Source organism: Saccopteryx leptura, chromosome 4, assembly GCF_036850995.1.
Source record: "Saccopteryx leptura isolate mSacLep1 chromosome 4, mSacLep1_pri_phased_curated, whole genome shotgun sequence".
In the NCBI taxonomy this organism is placed as follows: domain Eukaryota; kingdom Metazoa; phylum Chordata; class Mammalia; order Chiroptera; family Emballonuridae; genus Saccopteryx; species Saccopteryx leptura.
Window position 1 is genome coordinate 84,461,250 of NC_089506.1, and position 20,384 is coordinate 84,481,633.

Below are 20,384 nucleotides of genomic sequence, written 5' to 3' on the forward strand. Positions count from 1 at the left end.
ATTTGACAATGCATCTGATAAGGGGTTAATAACCAAAATATATAAAGAACATGTAAAACATAATACCAGGAAGACAAAAAATTCAATCCAAAAAGTGGGCAAAAGAAATGAATAGACACTTCTCCAAAGAGGACATACAGATGGCCAATAGGCATATGAAAAAATGCTCAACATCACTAATCATTAGAGAAATGCAAATTAAAACCACAATGAGATATCACCTCATACCAGTCAGAATGGCGCTCATCAATAAAACAACACAGAATAAGTGTTGGCGAGGATGTGGAGAAAAGGGAACCCTCCTGCACTGCTGGTGTGAATGCAGACTGGTGCAGCCACTGTGGAAAACATATGGAGATTCCTCAAGAAATTAAAAATCGAACTGCCTTTTGACCCAGCTATACAACTCTTAGGAATATACCCCAAGAACACCATAGCACTGTTTGAAAAGAAGAAATGCAACCCCATGTTTATGGCAGCTTTGTTCACAATAGCAAAGATCTGGAAACAGCCCAAGTGTCCATCAGAGGATGAATGGATTAAAAAGCTTTGGTAGAGTGACGTCATGGAAATGGCGCCTTGAGCAGCGCATCCAACAGATCTCCCCAAAATTTCAACAAATTTATCCACTAGAAACAGAAAAATCTATCCTTGGAGCATCAGGGAGTTCCACACACACTGAAGGCGAAAGGGCTGCTTTCACTTGGAACTGAGAGTCGGGAGGGAGCTTAGGGTGTGGAGGAAGCTAACTGTGGCGGGAGTGTGCCTGTGGTGAGTCATCCCATGCGAGCAACAGCCCGCCCACACTCAGAGAGCGCCAGTGGCCCGTGTGCAGCAAGCGTCTCCAGCGGCCCATGCACTGCGAGTGTTCCAAGCCGCCGGTGTGCCGAGAGCACCCCATTCGCCTGTGCGACCATAGCACCCCACTCGCCCCCATGCCCAGAGCACCCCACTCACCTGCGCACCCAGAGCACCCCATTCTCCTGCGTTCCCAGTGTACCCCAACTGCCAGCAGGAAGCGGAGAGTGTGCCAAAGCGAACTTCCCTACACCCGAGCTTCTCTCTGCAGGTGGGGCACCTCACCTAGCCATTCAAGCTAACAATCAAGTGTTGGGGGAGGGGCGTGTGGGCAGCTTGCAATTCATCCTGGAGCACATCTGCAGATCCAATCACTGAAATTAGCTTAACCCACAGTCTGTGCACCTCCCAACTGACCTATGGGGCGGGGCTTTAATTGATAAGATCTCAGTTCAGCGATCCAAGACAAGAGGCATGATATTTTTTAGTGCCTCTTGCTAAATGGGTGGGGGCAACTTCTGATTGGCAGAGGTTTCATACTCAGGGATATACACTAACAAGAGCGACTTGGCAGATGTTAAGACCTGTACTGCAAGCAGCAACTAGTGCATCTTCTTCCCAGCCAAAACAGGTTACAAAGTGCGGAAAGCCTGGGGAGAGTGGTTCCACAGAATGCTAGGTGTGCTGATCAGGCCTAGAGGCTCATTGAAAGCCACTTGAGAGCAATTGGCTCCCAGCCCCGCCTGATTACACTGGCAGCTCTGACTTCCAGAGCCTTACCCAGAGCGTTGAGTGGGGTTAGAGTGGGGATTTGCCAGCTCTTTGAGCCTCTTACTCCCCAGGCAGAGGAAGCAGCAGCCTCGTAGCTGGATCACCAGGCTGCTAATTCAGAAGGGGAGACTAGGAGAGATGCTCCGGGAAAACAGACTCTCTCATTGTTGGATCCTGCAAATGTTAACAAGCCTTGACTACCAACGAGACTGAAGCCAACTATATGACATTGCCATAGAATCTCATCAACTGCAAATCCCTACCTAAGTGTGACACAGGGGCAGAGCCTGGGGTACAGAGTCACCAACCAGGAAGAGGGAGAGGAAAGAAAAAGAAAGAAGTTAACCTCTCAAAATCAAGAAAAATCCACAGACTTTATAACTTGTTCCACAATTTTTTTTGTCTTTTATCTTCTTGCCTTTATTATTATTATTTCTATTTCCTCCACCTCAGTCCTTTTATTCTCTGCCCATCTTATTCTTCCCTTTTCTTGAACTACACTACCCATGAGTGTTACATTTTATTTCTTTTCTTCATCCTTATTCTCCATGGGGGTTACACTCTAAAACCCTTAACTCTCTCTCTCTCCTTTTGTTATTTTTCTTTTCCTTTTTTCTTCCTTCCTTTTTCCCCTTTTTCTTAGTTCTCCCTTTCTATTCGTTTCTTATATATATATATATATTTTGTATTTTTCCGATGCTGGAAATGGGGAGAGACAGTCAGACTGACTCCCGCATGTGCCCAACCGGGATCCACCGGCACGCCCACCAGGGAGCGACGCTCTGCCCACCAGGAGGCGATGCTCTGCCCCTCCGGGGCATCGCTCTGTCATGACTAGAGCCACTCTAGCACCTGGGGCAGAGGCCAAGAAACCATCCCCAGCGCCCGGGCCATCTTTGCTCCAATGGAGCCTCGCTGTGGGAGGGGAAGAGAGAGACAGAGAGGAAGGAGAGGGGGAGGGGTGGAGAAGCAGATGGGTGCTTCTCCTGTGTGCCCTGGCCGGGAATCAAACCTGGGACCCTTTGCATGCCAGGCCGATGCTCTACCACTGAGCCAACTGGCCAGGGCCTCGTTTCTTCTTTTCACCTTTTACTTTTCCTCCCATTCAATCCTCAATCACGAACAAATTATTTAATTTGAGACTCAAGTTTTTTTCTTTTGTGGCATTTTGGGTGCTTTTTACTTTGCTTTTTAACTCATTAGCATTCCTCCCAACCCAGGATCTCCATTCTATAGTCTTTGCTCCACTTAATACAATAGAGTTTTTTTCTCCTTTTTTCTGTTTCCCTCTTATCCCTCTCATTATATCTCTTAGTTGACCATCACTTACAAGCAAATCATTTTATACTTGACCAAGATTTTTTTCCTTTTTTGCATTTTGTAGGTCCCTACTTCCTTTTTTGCCCCTTGAACACTTCCACCCAACTCAGGCCCTCCATTATAGGCAGTTTTTGTTCCACTTAGCGTAATATAATTCGCAGGTCATCATGATATTTCCCTAAGGAGGAAGGGAGAGGAGGGGAAGAGAAGAAAGAAAAGGGGGGGGGAATAATAAATTATTACTTTTTTGTGGGTTTTTTTTCTTTATTTCCCCCCAAATTTTTTTCCATTTTTTTTACTTTTTTTACTTTTTATTCTTTATTAATTCTCATTAGTGCTATCAAAAAGACCACCCTCAGATGCCATTAAGAAAAAGGAAATTAAATATCATGGATACAAAAGGTAGAGAATTAACACAGATAGATGTGGAAAAATCTATGGAGAAAAAATTTAATATATTGGAAACCTTGGAGCTAAATGACAGAGAATTTAAAATAGAAATCCTAAAAATACTCAGAGATATACAAGAAAACACAGAAAGGCAATTTAGGGAGCTCAGAAAACAACTCAGCGATCACAAAGAATATATTACCAAGGAAATAAAAACTATAAAAATAAATCAAACAGAAATGAAAAAACTCAATTCACGAGCTGAAAAATGAAGTAACAAGCTTAGCTAATAGACCAGGCCAGATAGAAGGTAGGATTAGTGAAATGGAAGACAAGCAACCTGAGGCAAAACAGAGAGAAGAAGAAAGAGACTCAAAAATAAAAAAAGAAAAACAAGAAAGCCCTACAGGAATTGTCTGACTCCATCTAAAATAATAACATAAGAATAATAGGTATATCAGAGAGAGAAGAGAGAGAAAATGGAATGGAGAATATACTCAAACAAATAGTAGATGAGAACCTCCCAAGCCTGTGGAAAGAACTAAAGCCTCAAATTCAAGAAGCAAACAGAACACCAAGTTTTCTTAACCACAACAAACCTACTCCAAGGCACATCATAATGAAATTGGCACAAACCAACAGCAAAGAAAAAATTCTCAAGGCAGCCAGGGAAAAGAAGAATACAACATATAAAGGAAGGCCCATTAGATTATCATCAGATTTCTCAGCAGAAACTCTACAAGCTAGAAGAGAGTGGACCCCAACATTTAAAACCCTGAAAGTGAGAAACTTTCAGCCAAGAATACTATACCCATCAAAGCTATCCTTCAAGTACGAAGGAGATATAAAAACATTCACAAATAAAGAAAAGATGAGGGAATTTACCATCAGAAAGCCCCCACTCCAGGAAATAATAAAGGGGGTTTTCCAACCAGATTCAAAGAACAAAACGAAACAAAACCACAGGTAACAGCTCCACCAAGAACACAATAAAACCAAATTTATTCTGTGACAACAAAAGAAAAAAAGGGGGGGAGAGGATGAAGATTATCAGTAGCAAAGGACAATGAAGCACAGAAACACGTCTAAGATAGGGTACTACAATTAATATGGTAGGTACCCTTTTAACTACTTAATGGTAATCACCCTTGAAAAAACCACCACAGAAACACACGACTTAAAAAAGGTAGCAACAGAGGAAAGAAGTATGAAACACAAACAAACAAAAACAAATGATAGAAAAACAAAAGAGAAGAATCAAACAAGAAAGAAAATTAACAGAAAGCAATTTACAAAATGGCAATAGGGAATCCACAAGTGTCAATAATTACACTAAATGTAAATGGATTAAACCTACCAATAAAAAGACACAGAGTAGCAGAATGGATTAAAAAAGAAAATCCAACTCTATGCTGCCTACAAGAAACACATCAAAGCAACAAGGATAAAACAAATTCAAAACGAAAGGCTGAAAAACAATACTCCAAGCAAATAACATCCAAAAAAAAGCAGGTGTAGCAATACTCATATCTAATAATGCTGACTACAAGACAGAAAAAGTACTCAGAGAATGGTCATTTCATAAATGGTCATTTCATAAAAATGGTCATTTCATAATGATTAAGGGGACACGGAATCAAGAAGACATAACAATCCTTAATATATATGCACCAAACCAAGGAGCACCAAAATATATAAGACAGCTACTTATTGACCTAAAAACAAAAACTGACAAAAATACAATCATACTTGGAGACCTCAATACACCGCTGACGGCTCTAGATCGGTCATCCAAACAGAGAATCAATAAAGATATATTGGCCTTAAAGGAAACACTAGAGCACCTGGATATGATAGACATCTACAGGACACTTCATCCCAAAGCGACAGAGTATACATTTTTCTCTAGTGTACATGGAACATTCTCAAGAATTGACCATATGTTGGGCCACAAAGACAACATCAGCAAATTCAGAAAAATTGAAATTGTACCAAGCATATTTTCTGACCTTAAAGCCTTGAAACTAGAATTCAACTGTAAAAGAGAGAGAAAAAAAACACACAAAAATGTGGAAACTAAACAACATACTTTTAAAAAATGAATGGGTCAAAGAAGAAATAAGCGCAGAGATCAAAAGATATATACAGACTAATGAAAATGACAATATGACATATCAGAATCTCTGGGATGCAGCAAAAGCAGTAATAAGAGGAAAGTTCATATCACTTCAGGCCTGTATGAACAAACAAGAGAAAGCCCAAGTGAACCACTTAACTTCACACCTTAAGGAACTATAAAGAGAAGAACAAAGACAACCCAAAACCAGCCGAAGAAAGAAGATAATAAAAATCAGAGCAGAAATAAATGAAATAGAGAACAGAAAAACTATACAAAAAATTAATAAAACAAGGAGCTGGTTCTTTGCAAAGATCAACAAAATTGAGAAACCCTTGGCAAGACTCACCAAGGAAAAAAGAGAAAGGACTCATATAAATAAAATGCAAAATGAAAGAGGAGAAATCACCACAGACATCATAGATATACAAAGAATTATTGTAGAATACTATGAAAAACTATATGCCACTAAATTCAACAACCTAGAAGAAATGGATAAATTCCTATAACAATACAATTTCCTAGACTGAGTCATGAAGAAGCAGAAAGCCTAAACAGACAAATTAGCAGGGAAGAAATAGAAAAAAATATTAAAAACCTCCCCAAAAATAAAAGTCCAGGCCCAGACGGTTATACTAGTGAATTCTATCAAACATTCAAAGAAGAGTTGGTTCCTATTCTACTCAAAGTCTTCCAAAAAAATTGAAGAAGAAGCAATACTTCCAAACACATTTTATGAGTCCAACATAACCCTCAAACCAAAACCTGGGAAACGGCACAGAAAAGGAAAACTACAGACCAATATCTCTAATGAATACACCTGCTAAAATACTAAACAAAATACTAGCGATCGAATGATCAAGTGGGATTCATCCCAGAATCTCAAGGATGGTTCAACATATGCAAAACGGTTAACGTAATACACCATATCAACAAAACAAAGAACAAAAACCACATGATCTTTTCAATAGATGCAGAAAAGGCATTCGATAAAATACAACACAACTTTATGTTTAAGACACTCAACAAAATGGGTATAGAAGGAAAATATCTCAACATGATAAAGGCCATATATGATAAACCATCAGCCAACATCATGTTAAATGGCATAAAACTGAGGACTTTCTACCTTAAATCAGGAACAAGACAGGGTTGTCCTCTCTCTCCACTCTTATTTAACGTGGTGCTAGAAGTTCTGGCTAGAGCAATCAGACAAGATAAAGAAATAAAAGGCATCCATATTGGAAAAGAAGAAGTAAAGGTATCACTTTTTGCAGATGATATGATCCTATACATCAAAAACCCGAAGGAGTCCACAAAAAGTTTACTAGAAACAATAAACCAATACAGTAAGGTCGCAGGATACAAAATTAACATACAAAAGTCCATAGCCTTTGTACAGGCCAACAATAAAATATTAGAAAACGAACTCAAAAAAATAATCCCCTTCATGATTGCAACAACAACAAAAAAATACCTAGGAATAAACATAACAAAGAATGTAAAGGACTTATATAACAAAAACTACAAAGCATTGTTAAGAGAAATCAAAAAAGACACAACGAGATGGAAAAATATTCCTTGTTCTTGGATAGGAAGAATAAATATAATCAAAATGGCCATAATACCCAAAGCAATTTATAAATTTAATGCAATTCCCATCAAAATTCCTATGACATTTTTTAAAGAAATGGAACAAAAACTCATCAGATTTATATGGAACTATAAAAAACCCCAAATAGCCAAAGCAATCCTAAGGAAAAAGAATGAAGCTGGGGGCATTACAATACCTGAATTCAAACTATATTATAGGGCCTCGACAATCAAAACAGCATGGTATTGGCAAAAAAATAGACACTCAGACCAATGGAACAGAATAGAAAGTCCAGAAATAAAACCACATATATATGGTCAAATAATTTTTGATAAAGGGGCCAACAACACACAATGGAGAAAAGAAATCCTCTTCAACAAATGATTGCTGGGAAAACTGGAAAGCCACATGCAAAAGAATGAACCTCAACTACAGCTTGTCCCCGTGTACTAAAATTAATTCAAAATGGATCAAAGACCTAAATATAAGACCTGAAATAACAAAGTATTAATACATAGAAGAAGACATAGGTATTAAACTCATGGACCTGGGTTTTAAAGAACATTTTATGAATTTGACTCCAAAGGCAAGAGAAGTGAAGGCAAAAATTAATGAATGGGGCTACATCAGACTAAAAAGTTTTTGCTCAGCAAGAGAAACTGACATCAAAATAAACAGACAGCCAACTAAATGGGAAATGATATTTTCAAGCAACAGCTCAGATAAGGGCCTAATATCCAAAATTTACAAAGAACTCCTAAAACTCAACAACAAACAAACAAACAACCCAATAAAAAAAATGGGAAGAGGACATGAACAGACACTTCTCCCAGGAAGAAATACAAATGGCCAACAGATATATGAAAAGATGCTCATTTTCATTAGTTATTAGAGAAATGCAAATCAAAACTACAATGAGATACCACCTCACACCTGTTAGATTAGCTATTATCAACAAGACAGGTAATAGCAAGTGTTGGAGAGGCTGTGGAGAAAAGGGAACTCTCATTCACTGTTGGTGGGAATGTAAAGTAGTACAACCACTATGGAAGAAAGTATGGTGGTTCCTCAAAAAACTGAAAATAGAACTACCTTATGACCCAGCAATCCCTCTACTGGGTATATACCCCCAAACCTCAGAAACATTGATACGTAAAGACACATGTAGCCCCATGTTCGTTGCAGCACTGTTCACAGTGGCCAAGCCATGGAAACAAAGAAAAAGCCCTTCAATAGAAGACTGGATAAAGAAGATGTGGCACATAAACACTATGGAATACTACTCGGCCATAAGAAATGATGACATCGGATCATTTACAACAAAATGGTGGGATCTTGATAACATTATACGGAGTGAAATAAGTAAATCAGAAAAAACCAAGAACTACATGATTCCATACATTTGTGAAACATAAAAACGAGACTAAGAGAAATGGACAAAAATGTGGTGGTTACCAGGGGTGGGGGGAGGGAGTACGCGGGAAGGAAGAAGGGAGAGGGGAAGGGGGAGGGGGAGGGGCACAAAGAAAACTAGATAGGGGGTGACGGAGGACAATCTGACTCTGGGTGATGGGTATGTAACAATATTGAATGACAAGATAACGTGGACATGTTTTCTTTGAATATATGTACCCTGATTTATTAATGTCACCCCATTAATATTAATAAAAATTTATTTAAAAAAAGCTTTGGTACTTATATACTATGGAACACTACTCAGCCATAAGAAATGATGTCATCAGATCTTTTACAACAATATGGATGGACCTTGATAACATTATACTGAGCGAAATAAGTAAATCAGGAAAAACTAAGAACTATATGATTCAATACATAGGTGTTGTCCACTCAGAGACGTGGACAACAGTGTTGGGGTTACAGGGTGGGGGGGAGGAGAGGGAGGGTGTTCGGGTAGTGGAGGGGCACAAAGAAAAGCAGTTAGAAGGTGACGGAAGACAATTTTATCAATGTCATCCCATTAAAATTAATAAAATAAAGTAGAATTGGTTACTAACAGTTTACAAGTTTCAGATGAACAATTTTATTATTATATTTTTATTTTTTAAATTTTTTTTGCATTTTTCTGAAGTTGGAAATGGGGAGGCGGTCAGACAGACTCCCGCATGCACCTGACCAGGATCCACCCGGCACGCCCACTAGGGGGCGATGCTCTGCCCATCCAGGGCGTCACTCTGCCGCAATCAGAGCCATTCTAGTGCTTGAGGCAGAGGCCACAGAGCCATCCTCAGTGCCTGGGAAAACTTTTGCTCCAATGGAGCCTTGGCTGCGAGAGGGGAAGAGAGAGACAGAGAGGAAGGAGAGGGGGAGGGGTGGAGAAGCAGATGGGCGCTTCTCCTGTGTGCCCTGGCCAGGAATCGAACCCAGTACTCCTGCACACCAGGACGATGTTCTGCCACTCAGCTAACCAGTCAGGGCCTCAGATGAACAATTTTATATTATAACATCTGTATATTTTATTGCATGCTCACTACCTAAACTCTAGTCTCTGTCACAGTAAATTTGCCCTTCTTTATCCTCTTCATCCAACCTCCTTTTCCTTTGATAACTGCCATTTTGTTTTCTGTATCTATGAGTTTGTTTTGTATAGTCATTTTTTGCTTTCTGTTTTATATCGATATGTGAGTGAAATCATTTTTTTTCCATTTCTGTATGAATTATTTCACTTAGCATGATACTTTGAAGGTCCATTCATATTGTTGCAAACAATCTTTCTTACAGCTGAGTAGTATTTGATATTAGATGTGTACCACATCTTCTTTAGTCTGTCATTATTTGAGGCACACTAGGTTCTTTTCATGTCTTGGTCATTGTGAATAATGCTGCAATGAACATGAAATCTATATATTTTATATATAAGTGTGTTCAAATTTTTGGGTAGATAACCAGAAATGGGGGTTGCTAAATCATAAGGTAGTATTGTTCTTAATTTTTTGAAGAACCATCAAACTGTTTTTCATAGAATCTGTACCAATTTACATTCCCAAAATCTTTGAATCCAAAACATTTTGATATTTAGTTTTCTTGTAGTCTGCTTTGTCTCTTAGTGTTTGATTTTCAGGGTAAAACTAGAATAAATAATTTAATACTATCTTTATATGAGTAAAATATAAATAAAAATGATCTCAATTTTAGACAAATAATGCCTCGGGCAGTGAGACAATTATAGGTTTATTTAATTTACTTATTATCTGTAAGGGTTCACTGATATACTACAAATCTGACATTTACTGTTATCATTATTTAGCATTGCTATAGCATATTAAATTTTAAAAATTCTATAATAATTAATTAGCCGTACTTCATAACACTCTTACACTGAAAATGGTATTTATCAAAATTAAGTTCCAAATAATTCATATTTTTGTCCTTAAGAAATTATTACTTGGAAGTGATTATAGTCTAAATTAGTTGTTACTAATTGTGGATTTTTGAACTCATTAAATTTATGTATACAAGCACAGATAATAAGTCAAAAAGTAAGTTTATTATATTTATATCATTTATGCAATGTTGTTTAATATTATGACATTTGGATAATTTTTATTCTGAAAAACTTGCAAATAAATTTGTTTAGATTTTTAAATTTTTCTTAAAGTCATGGATTAAAAATTCTCATAAAAGACTGCTGTAAATCATCTATTTATCTTCTAGGCCTGTTTTTATTATAAAATTTATACATGATATTGTTATTATTTATTGATTTTAATTTGTTGTGTTTACGTAGTAACAAGTGTTCCCTCAAATATATCTCCCTCCCTCTACCTCTTGTGTTTTCCTTGATACCCCCATACACCCTCTCTCCACCACCTTCTTCCCTTCCCTCCATGATTTACTATCTTGCTCTCTATCTCTCTGTGTTATGTATATATACAGTACTAGTGTTTTTCCTTTCTTTGATCCCCCTCCTCTCAGCCCTGTCCCTTTGACCGTTTTCCCTCTGGACTCTTTGATCCCTTCCGTACCTCAGTTCACATTGTTCATTAGATTCCTCATATAAGTGAGGTCATATGATATTTTTTTTCTCTGCCTGGCTTATTTCACAAACCACAGAACACATTGAACTTTCCTCTGTACCGTCCACATCTCGACTGCCATGGTTGTGAGCTGCTCTGCTGTATACACAGTGTTATGTCATCATCTGCACATGCGCACATGCTGCCACATCATCCTACAGAAACTGGGAGGGTTTTCCTTTTATTTGGTGCAGATTTCACATTTTTATCATCTTTTGTTGCTTTCCTGTGACCAGTAAAAAGTGCACCATGACTTTACGGACACACTGTATATTTAGGTGCTCCTATATTAGGCTTATATATTTATAGTAGTTATATCATCTTGTTGCAATGCTACTTTTATCATTATGTAGTGTCCTTCTTTATCTCTTTTTATAGCCTTTGTTTTAAAGTTTATTTTGTCAGTTATTAGTATTGCTACCCCAGCCTTTTTTTTTTTCCTTTCTGTTTGCAAGAAATACTTTTTCCCATCCTTTTTCTTTCAGTCTATGTATATCTTTTGTTCTGAGGTGGATCTCTTGTAGACAGAATATGTTTGGGTCCTGTTTTCTTATCCATGCAGCTACCCTGTGTCTTTTGATTGAGTATTTTTTGATTAATCCATTTACATTTAAGGTTATTATTGATATATACTTATTTATTGCCATTTTATTCTTTAATCCACAATCCTCTTTTTCTTGATTTCTTTTTTCTTTTGCTCTTTTTATAGAAAACCTCTTAACATTTCTTGCAGTACTGGTTTGGTTGTTATAAATTCCTTGAGTTTTTTTTTATTTGTTTGTTTTTGTTTTTGTCTGGGAAACTTTTTATTTCTCCTTCAGTTTTAAATGATAATCTTGCTGGATAAAGAAGTCTTGGTTATAGGCTTTTGTTTTAAATTACTTTGAATATTTCTTACCATTGCCTTCTGGCCTCAAGTGTTTCTGTTGAAAAGTTGGATGTCATCCTTATGGAGGTTCCTCTATAAGTAATTGATTTTTCTTCTCTTGCAGCTTTTAATATTTTTTTCTTTATCTCTTAACTTTGGTATTTTAATTATGATGTGTCTTGATGTAGGCCTCATTTGGTTCCTCTTTACCTGAACTCTCTGTGCTTCTTGAACTGTGTGTCTTTTTCCTTCATCAATTTAAGAAAGTTTTCAGCTATGATTTCTTCAAACAGGTTCTCTATCCCTTGATCTTTCTCTTTTTTTGAAATCCTTATTATGTGAATGTTATTTCTCTTTATATTGTCACAGAGTTCTCTTATAGTTTTCTCAGACTTTTTGAGCCTCTTTTTATTTGCTGCTCTGTTTCTGTGTTTTTATTTATCTTCTCCTCTAAGTCTCTGATTTGATCCTCTGCATCATTCTGCCTGCTGTTGATTTCTTCTAATGTAGTCTTCATTTCTGATATTGTAATTATCATATCTGATTGATTCTTTTTTATGATTTCAATGTCCTTTTTTTTTCTGAAGTTGGAAATGGGGAGGCAGTCAGACAGACTCCCACATGCACCTGACTTGGATCAACCCGGCATGCCCACCAGGGAGCAATGCTCTGCCCATCTGGGGCATTGCTCTATTGCAACCAGATCCATTCTAGTGCCTGAGGCAGAGGCTATGGAGCTATCCTCAGTGCCCAGGCCAACTTTGCTTCAATGGAGCCTTGGCTGCAGCAGGAGAAGAGAGAGACAGAGAGGAAGGAGAGGTGGAGGGGTGGAGAAACAGATGGGCTCTTCTCCTGTGTGCCCTGGCCAGGAATCAAACCCAGGACTCCTGCACACCAGGCTGACACTCTACCACTGAGCCAACTGGCCAGAGCCTTAATGTCCTTTTTGATGCTTGCTATTTCTTTATTTAGGTGCTTATAATGTCCATCTATTGCAGCTCTAAGATCCTTAAGCATTGTAACAATCATTTTAAATTCTGCATCCAGGACTTTGGTTACTTCTATCTCATTCAGGTTTTTTTTCAGGGATTTCTCTTGTTGATTCATTTGGATTGCATTTCTCTGTCTTCTCATTTTTCCTGTGTACAGTTTGCAAGCTTGTTGGGTTAGAAAATTTTAGGTTGATACAGGGAAGTCAGCCCCTCCTCCAAGGCTAAATTCCTCAGCCTCTGCAGGCTGCTCAGATTTTAATTCTCCCTAACAATGTGAGCCACCTAAGAGCTTAATTTCCCTGCTGTTTGTTTGTTAAGCACAACAGGGAACTTCTGCAATTAGGACTGGGGTAGTGGGCATATCTTGCTCTTTAGCCCCAGTTAAAACTCTATCCAGACCTTTTTTTTTATTGTAAGTCCATAGGAATGTGGTGGGTGTGACCTCTGAGAACCAGAAGGTGTGGTTAGCCCAGATACTCTCTGGGGGGTGGTGTGCATTCTTTGTATCAGAAGGGGGAGGTATAGCTCAGGTCTTTCCGGAAACCTGAGTCACTACTCTTCTTCTTTACTTCCTCCTTTCCAAATGGCCTTTTGCACTGATTGGAGCTGGAGAGCTTTCTGGAGCTTTCAATTGGCCTAATCCTAGGCTTGTGCTGGTCTGAAGGAGTGCCCTTCCACTTATCTATGACCACCTCAGTATTGGAGAATGACTCAGCACAGGTATTCTTCTCGCCATCATCATTTGTGTCCTTGTGCCTTGATCCCCCACTCTTCTCATGCAAGACCAGTCCTCTCAGTTCTCCTCATTCCCAGAGTCCCAGGTAAGTGGCTGTGAGCCAGATTTTTTGTGCTGTCTCTTTAAGGCAGCTGCATCTTCTTCACAAGCTGCTTCCCATAGACAGGAATCCTGATCTTTTCTGCACTCAATGCTGTTGGGTTGTCTCTTTTAGTTTCCGGGTCTCTCGGCTGGGGCTTCGGTCCTGGGGCTGAGGACCTCCACCTGTCAGGGTTGCTCTACCCATAGTGAGAAGCCCTCTGGATCCTCAGTTGCCCCTTACTTCTGGGAACAATGGAGACCCATCATGTCCCTGCACTTCCTACCAGTCTCTCAGTGTGGTTTCTTCTGTGCTCCTTGTTTTTCGAATACTGTTTTTTTAGTCCAAAGATGGTTTTTCACAATGATTGTTCTTAAATTAATTTTTAATCCAGTTGTAATTTGTTTGTCTGCTTACTCCACTGTCATCTTGGAATCCCATAATCTTATTTATTTTAAAGATGCCTTGGGAAATCTCCAACAGCTTCACTTTTGTCAACATCTCTCAGTAGCTCTATTCAACTGCTCATAAAGTCCATGTCTTTCTAATAATCCCATTGTTTATGGACTTTGAAATATATATCTCAGTTATTTTCCCTCACAGTCTGATGCTTTCCTTCTATTTCTTAGAGCAATTGAGGAGCTCTCTGAGACATATACACTCTAATTTGATATCTTTATGTTGATTAAAAGCCTAAAAATACTAACATAATTCCTTAATCTTTCCTTCTACTAAACTCAAACTTTTCCCCTAGGAACATAAGAGTGTTAACCTATCTTATATAAACAATATAGATTAATATTTTCAAATGTGTCTTCTTGAAAAACAAATTTAAACTGTATTGTAATAGAAGAAGAACATTTCTAATGAAGGTAGTAATTTAAAAAAAAAAGAATTGTGGAAGAAGAAAAAAGGGACTCATTTAGAAGAAAGGAAGTTTCTTGCAGGCCACACTAACCATAGTGCAAATAACTTGATCTTTCACAAGATCTTTTAAGTCATGCATATGTTTAAGAATAGATATGATTAATTTTTTATTGATTAACTTTTATAGAGAGAGGAAGAGAGAAAGGGATTTATTGGTTGTTTGTTCCACATATTTATGCAATCATCAGTTGATTCTTGTATGTGACCTAACTGGGAAATCAAACCTATAACCTTGGTGTTTTGGAACAATGCTCTAATCAACTGAGATCTTGGCCAGGGTTCAAGTAATGAGTTTTTAATGAATTACAGAAAATAGTACAAGAATTGCAAAGTAATATGTTTTCTCTTTGTTCTCTAAAATTCCACAAGATAGGTGTATTTCTATAAAATATGTATATGTGGTTATTTGAATGTGTTTCTATAAGAATACATAGCTACACAGATATATATCTGTGTGCATAGATATATCCATACATATATGTGTACATAAATATAGCCATACATATATACATATATATACCTGTATCTGTCATAAAATATTTATATTTATTAACTAAACCCTTACTTTTTTTCCAAATGTTCTTAGTTTTTACCTAATTTTTTTTCTATTCAATATTTGATATTTCTGGCAACTAACCCCCTCCTAAAAGTAAGAACAGCCCCCTCCCCACCTACCACCCCTTCAAGAGCTGCCCCATTAAAAAAGCAAGGTTTTGTCATTCTTATCACTTAGTAAATTTCAAGGGTTTGGGAGCACTGTGCCAGACACTGGAAGTAAAGATCAAATATTTTTCTATGATAACATAACTGTAAGCAGAAGACATTTTAAGGATGCCCAATTGATTTAGTTATAGATGTACTAAAATATTGAATAGTTTTAAGATAACTAAGATTCACCATTATCACCATTAAACCTAGGTACAATAACTCTAATAATTGTTCAAAATATGAAAAGCAATTAGAGAATCCACAGACTACTTAATAATCTTTATATAATAAAAAATAATATGGATATATTTAGGTTTCTGTGATTCTTTAATAAGTATATACTGTACTTATCAATATAACTTAATAAACAAAATTAATTTTCATATCATTTTCTGATATCATCCTTGTGGGCTCTTTTTTCTATTCAACTTATTCTGTCAACTTATTTTATCTGAAAAAAATATTGAATCATTTATATTAGAATAAGGAAAGCTAGTAGTTTTTAAGATAATTAAAACTTTTTGGATTTTGAAATGTTTGTTGTATAGTTATCAATCTTTTCCTACTCTTCTATAAAATGCTACATATTTAAAATATATTACTTATAACTATTCTACTCTTGTATATTAAAAATGTCTAAACTTGTTGCTACTGAAAAATTGATATAATTTTGTAGTAGTGAGACTTAATACATGAAGATTTTTATGATATGTTAGGCGTATAAGTAAATGCTGCCTATCGAAGGTATTAGTGCCTTCCTCCTATAAAAAGCAGTGAAGTCAGGTTACTTGACGGTTGAATTTAATGAAAATGGGCTCTGTAAATATTAATGTGCCTATGTTGTTTCTGATTTGATCACCAAATATTAATAATTTGGTTTTAGTTTTCTTAACAGTACTATTTGAAAATGTCATGAGACAACAGTCTCAACCACTTGTTTTTAGAGTAACCATGGTTCATTGATTTAGTCATTTATTATAGCTTTCACATTCTCTGTCAAAGTATGTATAGCTTTGGTGATTTTTTTCTGTTTTATCAATGACTCTATAAAAAAATAGTTTAAAGACACCTTTATAATCCAGAATGGAAGAAAGAATCTTTGAGTTACAAAGGTAGTTTTGTTCTTGGGTAAAGGTGATATGCACTCTATATATAGGGGATCACTTAAAATACTGGAGAAGATCTCAGAATAACCAATGAGCTCTTTTACTATATAAAATCTTTGTGTTGTGAAATTACAAAATGGGAAGCTTTCAGACCTGGAAAGACTAGAGGAATATTAGGGTATTTGGGGTTAACTGAGACTTTATAATCAAGAAAAGGAAATCACCTAAACAAATCACAGTTCAGAATTTCAGGGCCAGCTGAGAGTCTTGAAGGGAGTATTTCTGAGGAAATTGATAGGTTTTAAAATTGGGCTTTGTGAGAGTACTCATTTCAGTAGTCATATTAGATATTCTAGATTTTTATTGTTCTCTGAACCCAAAGACAATCTGGTTTACTGTTGTCAGTAATTCTCATGGCGTTTTCACTGTGGGATATAATACACCCTTAATTGTTTATATGTGAATCAGGAATTTTGCTCTTCTAATCTTTTTAAAGTAGAATTTACCTTGACCAGCTGACCTCTCCTCACAGTCTCATGTCAACTACTCTAAGAGATTGTAAACTAATTCTGTTGCATTAAATTAGCAACTTCTAGGGTAAGCAGAAATTTTAGGGACAGATTGCAGTATGTTAATGGTATGTAGCACTGGAGGAAGAATAAGTGCTTACTATATATCAGAGAGATAATAAGAAAAATGAAAGTATACCAGCCTGTGTGAAATTGACATTACAGTGAGAAAAGATGTTGTATTAGAAAAGAGAATCATTCAAATTACTTCTAGTAATAAAGACCATGTTTTAAGAGTAACTATTCACCCAAGGGAAAAAAAAGCCTAATTAGACCATAAGCAGTTAAAAAATCATAATATTGCAGACCATTGAGAAAATTTAGAAACCTAAGTTTTGAGGGGATCTATGGCATTCCTGAGAATATTAATGGTAGAAGATTGGACAGAATCATTAATGATTATGTGCTCTGCAATAATTTGATTCAGAAACTTCTAAACTTTTGTTATTTCCCCCATTTGCTACAAGCTTACTTTGTCTTATTTTCCAGGGTGCATAGATAATTAATTTGCCTTATAAGTTTTGTTTACTTGTAACTGTTGTTTCTTCTTAACTTTGGCATGCCATGAACATGTATGAACCTAGCCCTCCCTTACCTGTCATAAACTACTTCAGAGTTTCCTTAATGGATCTTTCTCCTACTAAAAATGCCTCCACATTTTTCAATTTAAATTGTTGAAAAACAGAATATGATCACTTAATTCATGTGAGTTTTATGTTGAATCTGTTGAATAAATAACCTTGTACTTGTTCAATTATCTAATTTCCTATGAATTAGGGAATAGGGAGTCAAGTGATTAAAAACAAGTTTGTTTAAAATTTTTTCAGGATTTAACAGTAGTAAAGCTTGAAATGATTGACTTGTTTTTAAAAAAAGAAATACCTTCAGAACAGTGTAAGAGTACCAATGACAAGATTATGTAAAACATATAATGGGGACACAAGGAGATAATAAACAACCCAAACTAGAAAATTAGAGGCATTTTGTATAAACAATATACTGGAGTTAAATTTGAGTAATCGTTTTTCAGGTCATCAAATAAGTAGAAGAGCTTTTCGAAATGAGAGAAGAATATATGCCAATGTACAAGACAGGAAACTATTATTACTTGGGAAACTGTAAATAAATTGTGTGGTGGAGAAGGTAAAGGCAGAAAATCTGTCAGCAATTATTTTCAGTACTAGTTAACAGCAAGATAATAGAAATCATCCATACCAATGAAAATGGTTATGGATTTTATTTAATATGTGATACAGAAACAAGGAAGTATTTTAAGCAGTAGGCATGTAGATATGGGTGTTAGAACATTCTGGCCACACATAAAACAGGATTGAACATGCACTAGAAAAGCGATTAAGTAAGAATCATTTACAATAGTTATGCATCTTACAAAGAGCATTCTGGCCACATATAAGACAGGATTGAAGATGGGTTAGAAGGGTGATCAATTAGGAATCGTTTACAGCAGTGCTGTCATGAGGCAGCTAGGGAATAACACTAATAGTTGGAGTGAAGATGTAGAGATAAATGCTAAAGCTGTTAAAGAAAAATCACTTTTCTCTGATATCACAAGGCAACTGGGACATTGTGTACATGTCCTGAAATCTAGAGGGCCTTTAAGGACCTCATTGCTGCTCAGTACAATGGCGCTCAGGTTGTCGAGCTCCTGCTCCACCTACTTTCACTTTGACCAAACCAACCTCATGCCTGGATTTCCCCATAAATTTCCTGCCGGCAAGTTTCCAGAATTTTAAGGTGCCCTTGGATTCTGTGCATTTGATGGCAATGCTTTTGCTTATTGGGTGAGCAATGAGGAGTGCTGAGAAGTACTCCAGAGTCAGCATCTCATGAGATGAATGGGTGACCATTGTTGATAGTGGCATAATGCCCCCTGCCAGTACCTGGGTGCCCCTCATCTTGGGAATCATGCACCCCAACAAGCTGGCCACAGAGAATGCAGAGGGGGAGGTGAGCTGAATTCTGGGGCTGCTGGATGCTCACTTGAAGATAAAGAATTTCCTGGTGGACAAATGTGTGACTCTGGCAGATATCATAGTAATTTGGAACTGTTGTGGCTCTATAACCAAGTCCTGGAGCTTTTTTTTCTGTCAGGTCCAACCAATATCAATACCAATACCAGTTGCTGGTTCCTCACCTGTATTAAGCAGCACCACTTCCCACCTATCTTTGGGAAGGTGAAACTCTGTGGGAAGATGACCCAGTTTTATTTTTAAATATCTTATACACAGCCAAACCAAAGAGGACACCACATGGGAAGATAGACATCACAGGAGAAGCCAAGTTTGTGGGAGAATCAGAAGCCCCAAATTAAGCAGAAAGAGAAGAAAGAGATAGCTGTTCCCATTCCAGAGGAGCAAGTGTGTGAATGCGAGCAGGCTCTGGCTGCTGAACCTAACACCAAAGACACCTTGCTCACCTGCCCAAGAGGACCTTTGTGCTGGGCAACTTTCAGCATAAATGCTCCAATAGGGACACATTTTCTCTGATGCTGCCATATTTTGGGGAGCACTTTGATGAAGATATCTAGTCCCTGTGGTACTTCCCTGAAGTCCTTTTTCCTTAAAGAGCATACCCAGATCTTCATGAATTGTACCCTCATCCCTAGAATATTCTAATGATTGGATAAGCTGAGGAAGAATGTCTTTGCTCATGTCATCCTTTATAGAACCAACAATAACAGCTCCATTTTAAGGGTCCAGGTCTTCTGAGACCAGGCACTTGTCTTTCTGTTGAGTGAAGATTAGCATTCGAGCTAGGAGTCATACACATGGCCCCATACGTGGCAGAGACTGAATCCCCATAGCAAGGAAATGCAGACATTGATTCCAGAGTACTTTTCCTGGGAAGAGACCTTTTAGCATGTGGGCAAAACCTTCAGTCAAGACAAAATGTTCAAGTGAACAACTCTTGCCATCATCAGTTGCCTGTACTTGCCCTTCACAGAGATAGGGGTCATTAAACAAAAATCAATGGGCCTCAGTGATGGGATCTTGATTTCAAAACCAGTGATAAAACATTAACAATATGAATATAATTTTTAGTTTACCATATTGAAATAATCATTACTTTATATTTTAGTTAAGAAATTTTTATTACAAATGACTGCTGAAATTTTCTGAATGATGTCTAAAGCACAAAGAATTTTTCACAGAAGAGATGATTGAAAGTTGAATGATAATTTATCATATTGTTACACTGAGGGTGTGAGGTGGTGGGGACAACTTTACAATTTTGGGGACTACAAAAATTTTGTTTTCACTGTTTCTAGAAAGCTGAAATTTATTCCCTCAGTTATTGAGAAACTGAAGTTGCCTTTGCAGTCAGGGGCTATAGAATTCATAATAAATTCATTGTA

At 37.2% G+C, this 20,384-nt stretch overlaps 1 pseudogene; it reads left to right on the forward strand.

Moving 5' to 3' along the window:
• The first annotated feature begins 854 nt into the window (after positions 1-854).
• Positions 855-19,929, forward strand: LOC136404186 (elongation factor 1-gamma-like; annotated as a pseudogene).
• Positions 19,930-20,384: the final 455 nt, after the last annotated feature.